Raw genomic sequence first — 7500 nt, forward strand, 5'->3', positions numbered from 1 at the left:
TTTAAAAGTGAGATCAAACATTAGAATTAAATAATATATTATCATCCTTTGTGACAAGTATTATTTAATATAGTTTAACAAAGAACGATATCTGTAGTATTCTAGAGAAACTATATAAAAATTCATTATTTTAGGGATATAATTTCATGATATAATTTCAAAAAGTAAAAATAATAATTACCTATAATTAATTCTAGTGCAACGGTGATAACTCAACCAATCAGGGGGATGAATCTATAGATCATTTAATCAGCAGATGAACGTCATCGATATAGGGTTATTGTCGAACTGCTGCTTAAATTGCGCCATAATTCTGCCACCATTTTTTTGTCGATTCTCTGTTGAACATTCCAACCTCCCTTCCCATTGTTTCATCAAACGAGGTGCACATTTGTACCAAGCGGTACAAAAGCGATCGCGCCCTTCGCCAGCCCTTCACACCTATTTCATTCAATTTCCAATCCAGTTAAAATCCCATTAGACCACAGTGTGTCTGCAGCGATAATGAGGGCAGCATAATGCATAACGGCGGTCAACGGTGGATTGCGCCACAGGCCGCATCCGTCCACCGCAATGCATCACTTTTCAATCACACTTTAACCAATCATCATCGTCACATCAAATTCCATTCCGTCCACCAAACCAGTCACCCCTCCCGGACCCCTTTTTAATGATAATCAATAGCCAAACGTCCCTAACGCTCCGCAGGGAATTCGCAAAGGGGGCTGGCTGGAGGCTTTGGAAGCCGAAACCGGCGACCGGCGCGGGTCCTTTTCAATCGATTTGCCCTAATCCAATGGCCGTTATTATTGAAAACACTTTAGCGAGCAGCAGGGCAGAGAGAGTGAGAGAGAACGAAGTTTAATTAGCCGCCTAACGATTTGCAATTCCATTGCAGAGGTTTCATTAAGATTCCCTTCCCCCGTCTACCCACTCCCCTTGAGTACCGCGTCCATTCTCTGTGCCTCTAATGGTTGATTCGCTTGAAAATGGTGTTATCCTGCCATTAAACGCGACCGAGCCACCAAATCCCGGGCCTCGCATTTTCTTCAGCGGTTGAGCTCCAGAAGAAAGGGAGCCCTCTTCTGTGTTGCCCTCTGCGGGTACAGGACGATGTGACGCGAGGTAAGGGCAAAACTTTGTCCGCCAGCAAACCAGCCAGCCCGTCAGCCCATTCTAGCTTTCGACGGGAAATTGGCTGTCGAAAGCTACTCCTAAAGTGTAGTCAATTAACGCGCGGCTACAAAATGAATATCCTTGCTCCAGCAAGGACCACTCGAGAAGAGGAGTGGGAAGCTCCTGCGACAGTGACGCACACAAAAACGTTCACATCTTATGCATCTTCGTATGTCTTCATCACTAACTTCATTTGTTGTAAACTTAGCGCCACAGCGAGAGAAAGATTCACTTGCGACTGATCACTTAAAGTCCAGTTGAATTTTGAAAACCCCGAAAAAAAAAAACAAACACGCCCTACCAGCGCTTACGAATGCGTGATGAATTTAGCTAAAGTGAAACATTACAAAACATCGCCACCTCCTCTTCCACGACGGCCCAGACCAGCTGCACCACGCTCTCCCAGCACATTTTACCCGGAAAAGTATGGATACCCGGAAAGTTGCCACGTGTCAGGCGGTGGGGAGGGAGTCGAATTTAAGATTTTGTTTGCCCGATAACCGACCCGGCCAAAGTATGGCATAAACCCTTCCACGCAGCCCTACCGGCCGTGCGATGCTGCTTTTACGGGTTCACCAAAAAGATCGACCAAGAAGGCCAGCCCCAGGGCCAGGGGTACGCTGGCTGAGCTGGCATGGTGGTGGCTGCTGCTACTGTTTCTCCTTTGCAGACGGTCGTTGGCCAACAGCTAGAGAAACAATAAAAGGCAAGGCATATCCTTTTGCTACTCCTTTTTCTCGTGCTAACGAATTGTGTATGCGTGTATGTTTACTTACAGCAGCACCCTTGTGGAATTGTTTACCATCGGCCACAGTTTAGCGGCGCTGCTACCTGGCATGCTGATGTTTCCGGTGTCTACATTACCGGGCCGGGCGAGTTTGCTTTTACTCAACTTTGCTTCCGGTTATATTCTTTCAAGAAAGTTGGAACATTGGAAGTTTGGATGAAGATTTTATACACTTTTTTTTCAAGCAAATTAAGCTCAACAGATTGCGTGAAACCGATCAATCCAAAAACACTCGCTGTTCCCCCTTAAAACAAGCAGACTACCGCCTCCATGGTGGCCTATTACAAGCTGTAACCCAAACTCACGATTCGCGTTTTATGATCCAAACGTCTTTCTCCTTTTTCTTCGCTTAACTTTGCTGGAGAAGAAGAAAAAACGTGCTGCTATTAGACCTTAGACCTAGGCATTTCAATAAAGCCACGAAACGAGTTGGCGGAAGGCGTTACTGATGCTTTTCCATTCCACCCATCCACCCACCCAGATAGCGCTGGGAAGGAGTAGCGAGAACCGGCGTCGAGCTGACAGATGAATGGAATCACAACCAACGGAAGTAGCCGTATATAGGCAGTCGGTGGCAGCAGTCCGGTCTGCCCTCTTGTTGGTGGTGCTTTGCAGCCTTCCGGACTTGTCTGACAGTTAGCCCCGCCAGAGGTCAAATGGAAGACCGGCCCGAGCTACGACTCCAGTCGACACAGTCTTGGCAAAGGCTCCCGGCTTGCTTCAATCTGTGCAAACCGGAAACACTCGCACACACGGGGTTTTGCTCAACCCCCCATTTGCGAAACAAGTTGTCTACTTCCAGCATCCTTTTCTTCTGCTTTTTTTCGCTCGCCTCTCCCCCTCCTTCCCTTCTTTTCTTTTTTCTTCTCTTTTCGGGCGTGTGTATGTGTGTTTGCTCCGGGACATAAATAAACCATGGCCACCGGCTTCGGCACATAAATAGATGAAAGAGGGCCGGCCGGCGGAGTGCAACAGAGGGTTTTTGCGCTTTTTTGTCTTATAGTCTTTGCCGGCGATCCTTTTCTTTGCTTCGAAGGCTTGTGGATGAGCTGTGGAAAGCTCCTCAACTCCGTTCCTCCACTGCCCTGGCCTTACGTCTTGGTCTGTCTGTGATAAAATAAACATGGAGTCCCGGACGGACCGACGAACGGGGAGTGATGGTCTTGCTCAACACACATGCATGCCAGCTCAGCCCACTCCTGGCTAGATTTCGATCGACCAACCGGGGGCCGACAGACACACTCGTGAAAGGATTTGCGAAGGAACGAGTTCCGGGGGGGGAGGTGTGGTGCTTTTATTCAATGTTTTGCACGATGTGCTGGTTTTTATTTTTGGTTTAACTGGTGCGGTTTCCCGTCCGCCTGTCCGCCGTGTGCCGTGTGCCGGGACGATCAGCACAAAAAAGCACACGTGGTCTGTGAATTGATGCCGTGGCACTGGTTGAAGAGTCCGAGACACAGGCCAGAGGGGAAAAGGCAAAGCGGAAGGTGAGGTCACTGGCCGATGTCAGCGGGCAGAAGGTGCTTGCTTTTGCAGATGCAGCATAGCAGCATCGTTCGGGTGGGTGGTGCGGATGATTGGTTGCCAGTTCCGGGGCGAGATGGTTACGACCTGGGATTCCGGATAGCGGCAGCCTCCCGATCCCGAAACATATGTATGTTCCCGCCGAAGTCAGCAAATTGAATTCGAGTGGGAAAAATTATCCTCATCGCTCTCTTTTTCTTTTTCTCGCCCGGCGCACCTTTTTTCCCGGTTCGCCACCGACATGTTACGACTTTCCGCTACATCCCCTCCTCGCACTGATAGTTGATCCCAACGCGAATTGGCGGTCAGAGGTTACCTTCGCTCTTTCCGGTTTGTTTTTGTTTCTTTTTATTTATTTATTCACCCAGAATGCGGAATAGCAAATGACCAACATCGGTTATTCCACGGGGCGGGATCTGGTGGTGAATGAAGGTGGCCGCCACTTGAATGGGGTTCAAATTGGGTTGGAAAATTGGGGAAACTGTTATTCGAACTCCACGGAAAATGGCGCGAAGTGACGATCGTCGTCGATCTTGCTGCGTTACGTTCGCATCGCGAGTCATTAAACATTCATCTCGCCCGTCGATGCAGTGACGCATCCTTCCAATTTTCCACCACTTTTTCATCGCATCACGCTGATATGATGCTTTCATCGCGAGTCACCGCGCGCGCGCGCGTCACAATTCCCGGCGCTCATGCTTTATTCAAATCAATCATTTCATGAGCTGTCGCCCAGGTGTGACTGTAATTTACCAAACCCATCATGGATGCAACGCGAGGACACTCGTTGATTACGATACCCTCGATGCTGGTCTATCAGGAAGAAGGAATGTTCGAAATAGTGCAACCCATCACTCTGCTAGAAATGCGAAAATATTCATGTTTAAAATACGCTGGCACGACAAACTAATGTGAGCCACGCTGCCAGATTTGCCGCTTCAATCAATTAGCTTGGCACAATGTTCAAAACCCACGGCCGCCCCGGCCAGTCACCGAACTGTGAGTAATATTTCCCATCCAAAAACCGAGCTCGTGAGACGAATGATTTATTACCAACAACCCGTCAATCGTTATCATCACCGTACCAGGGAACCGCGGGAAAGTTTGCACAAAGTTCGGTCCGCAACATGATGTGTATTCGTTGTTGTGCAACGAGGTAGGTTTCTTCGCGCCGGGCCAGCCACCGGTGGCGGTGCCGACGGTTGTTCAAGAAACTTTTATCGAACAGAAGGTCGAAGGTCGTCCCTTTTCGGGTTGATTCGAGTGAAAATGGTTTCAAGAAATCAGTTGATTGAAAAGGGGGCGAACCCATTTTTCATTTGGATAGCCATCTTTCTACAGGCAAATAACGTGCGCGGACTTTTTCGCTCCTGGTTGTGTGTATCTTGTAGAAGTTGCTTTTAATTGACACCGATGCCTCGCAGCTACATTACGTGGTACGGTGCTTCCCTAACCTGTCTTTTGTGGACGGGTGGGGGGGGATCGTTTTATGGTTTCCATCTGGAGTGTTTTTCTTTCATTTATCTACACGTCAAGATGCAGTGATTCGCGATGCCGGAGCGGTGTGAATATTTTGAGACCAATTGAAGTAGAAAGCCTTACGGCATCAGGTGTGTGCATGAGGTTTTGCTGGTTTTACCTTTAACCGGGAAGCTAATGCGAGAAGAACGAGGTCGATTTAATTCATACTGGCTCCATTTTATTCGTCTGACATGTAACTTGCAACAGACACAAGAGGCGAGTGCTCCGAAAACTACTGCCTTTGTGCAATCATACAATGATCATGACGAGTTTCGAGCCTCGAAAAGGCTCTCTATCATTGTAAGTCACTATTTGTTAATAGAATTATTTGCATAATCGAATACAACATTCAAACTTAACAGCCATTTATAGAACCATTTAAAGTAAAATAAGAGTCCTGTAGAGGCTCGAATGGGATATTTTAAAAACTCTAAGTGAAACTTCTAAGATAAATTTCGAAAACTATACAAAATATTCCCAAAGTAAATCCGTAATAAGTTCCAACACACTATGCACCGTGAGATATGTTTTTAAATCTCTTCTGACTACCTTATTGCATCGATCACACGTGTATTCGCGGAAAGCTAGGCCAAAAGCAGCAAAGTAAATATTCTGTGCATTATTTAATACACTTTCTATTAGCCACATTTGTAGCAGATTTTATTTTATTTTTTTTGTCAGAAACCAACCGTACATTCCCATTCAGCTACTCGCTCAATTGCTGTGCAAAGATAGATAAAGCGATGGATGGATTTTCGTCACATTCACCTCTCCCCCTCTTCATATCCCACCACTGCTTCAAAAAAATGGAGGCGCCTAGTAGCCGGTGAAAGCAGAAACTAAATCAACAACACTAACCCAACCACTAGTGCCTGGTGCCTGCTAGTGAAGGACCTTATGCTGAAGCCAGCTCACTGCTCAAGCACTGCTGCTGCTGCTGCAAAGTGTAGTGTAAGCCAATACGATAGTGAGCCTGTTTCCACCACTCGCCAAACTCCCTCCGGCTAGATAGCTAGATGACCTCTCCTCTGCTTGACCACTCGGCTGCCCGGCTGCCGGGCCGAAATTAAATTAAACCTGACCAACCCAACCCAACAAGCCGAACCATTCCTCCACAGCCGGAGGCAACGAAACGATGATTCTATTTCTTGTTTTTTTTCCTCCCTCGGCTGGGGGATGAAATTTTGGGTTCGCTCAACCTCGAGTTTCAAGTGCAGGATATCAGTATCCCAGGTTCGGTCCGTCGGTCGGTCCCGTGCGGCGCGGTATGCACCCTCGTTGGGTTGTTGTGATATCGCTTTAATTGTGGTGAAAGTAGGAAAACCCGGGGATAACTGATCGGTCCATTGAGAGTCAGTTTTGTGCCACGCTTGCAGCCGTTGGTACCGTCTGTCGGATGTTAAATTTTCCCTTTTTTAGTTTTGTTTTTCGAAGCGCTTCGCTGTAGCCCATTCGTAGACGGAGGTCACCGGAAACCGGAAATCAAATACGAAGCCTGATAGAATGCAATAGCATAAATGAAGCGGGAAACTGCAACAGACGAAGACGGAGAAGCAAGGTGGTAAAGTTTGGACAAAACTAACGGACAGCCACTGCCTGCACGCTGCCAAGACACAATGCGATCAATCACACTGTACTCACCACACCTCCCCACGCGGGGGACACAGCGAAGGACGTCAAATTTCATTATCCAGCACAGTCTTGCCAACGGTTCTTCGCTGATGTCGTTTCTCGTGCTCACCATCCAGCGACTGGTTATGGTTTTTCCTCCGTCCCATTTTTGCATATTATTTGAGTTCACGTTTTGCGTTTTTCGCGCTACAAATCACACAGTCCGTTACGTGGACCACCCAACCCACCCCGGCAAATGCCACCATTTACAATCTGCAGCGTAAAAACAATAAATTCTTCACGCTGGGTGTTAACGAGGGATTTGTTTTCTGCCACCAACTCTGCGGCCACCAGCGCTTCTAGCGTCTGTTCGTTGTTTTTTTCTGCTTAATTCTAGGCGCCTTTACGGTGCGCTAGCAGCATCCTTCTCAGCATATTGGTCTGTCGCAGCGCGGTGCGGACCCCGTGGACCTCTATCCTGGTGCCTCTGTGCAATCTGGTGCACGCGGTCTCGAATCGAACAAATCTCTCGCGACCACGCGAATAAGAAACACTAAAGTGAATGAAATATTCATGCTTCAGCTGGGACGATCACGACGATGGCCGCGGTCCTGGGTCGATAAGTGGGTGGCGTCTGATAGTTATGCTCTAGCACGTTTGGGTGGTGCTCGTCCTCGCCGTCAGCGGACGTTCTGGCGTTCATCAACCAGACCAGCCGCGATGGTGATTTTACGGTTCCACAATCCAGTCAGGCAAGACAAAACAACACAAAAAAAAGAACTCAATACGAGGCCATTTCACAGCAGGCACTTTTCTCATGCGGCGCGAAATGAAGCATAAAGACGATGACATCGTAGAGAGGAGGGTGCGAGGTTTGCTTC

The 7500-nt window shown here is 47.9% G+C and overlaps 1 protein-coding gene across 1 annotated transcript in view; it reads left to right on the forward strand.

Annotated features, from left to right (window-relative positions):
- Positions 1-7500, forward strand: part of LOC126575119 (uncharacterized) — an 18360-nt gene that overhangs the window by 6765 nt on the left and 4095 nt on the right. The gene's annotated exons all lie outside the window — the stretch shown is intronic.

This window comes from Anopheles aquasalis, chromosome 3 (assembly GCF_943734665.1).
Source record: "Anopheles aquasalis chromosome 3, idAnoAquaMG_Q_19, whole genome shotgun sequence".
Classification (NCBI taxonomy): Eukaryota; Metazoa; Arthropoda; class Insecta; order Diptera; family Culicidae; genus Anopheles; species Anopheles aquasalis.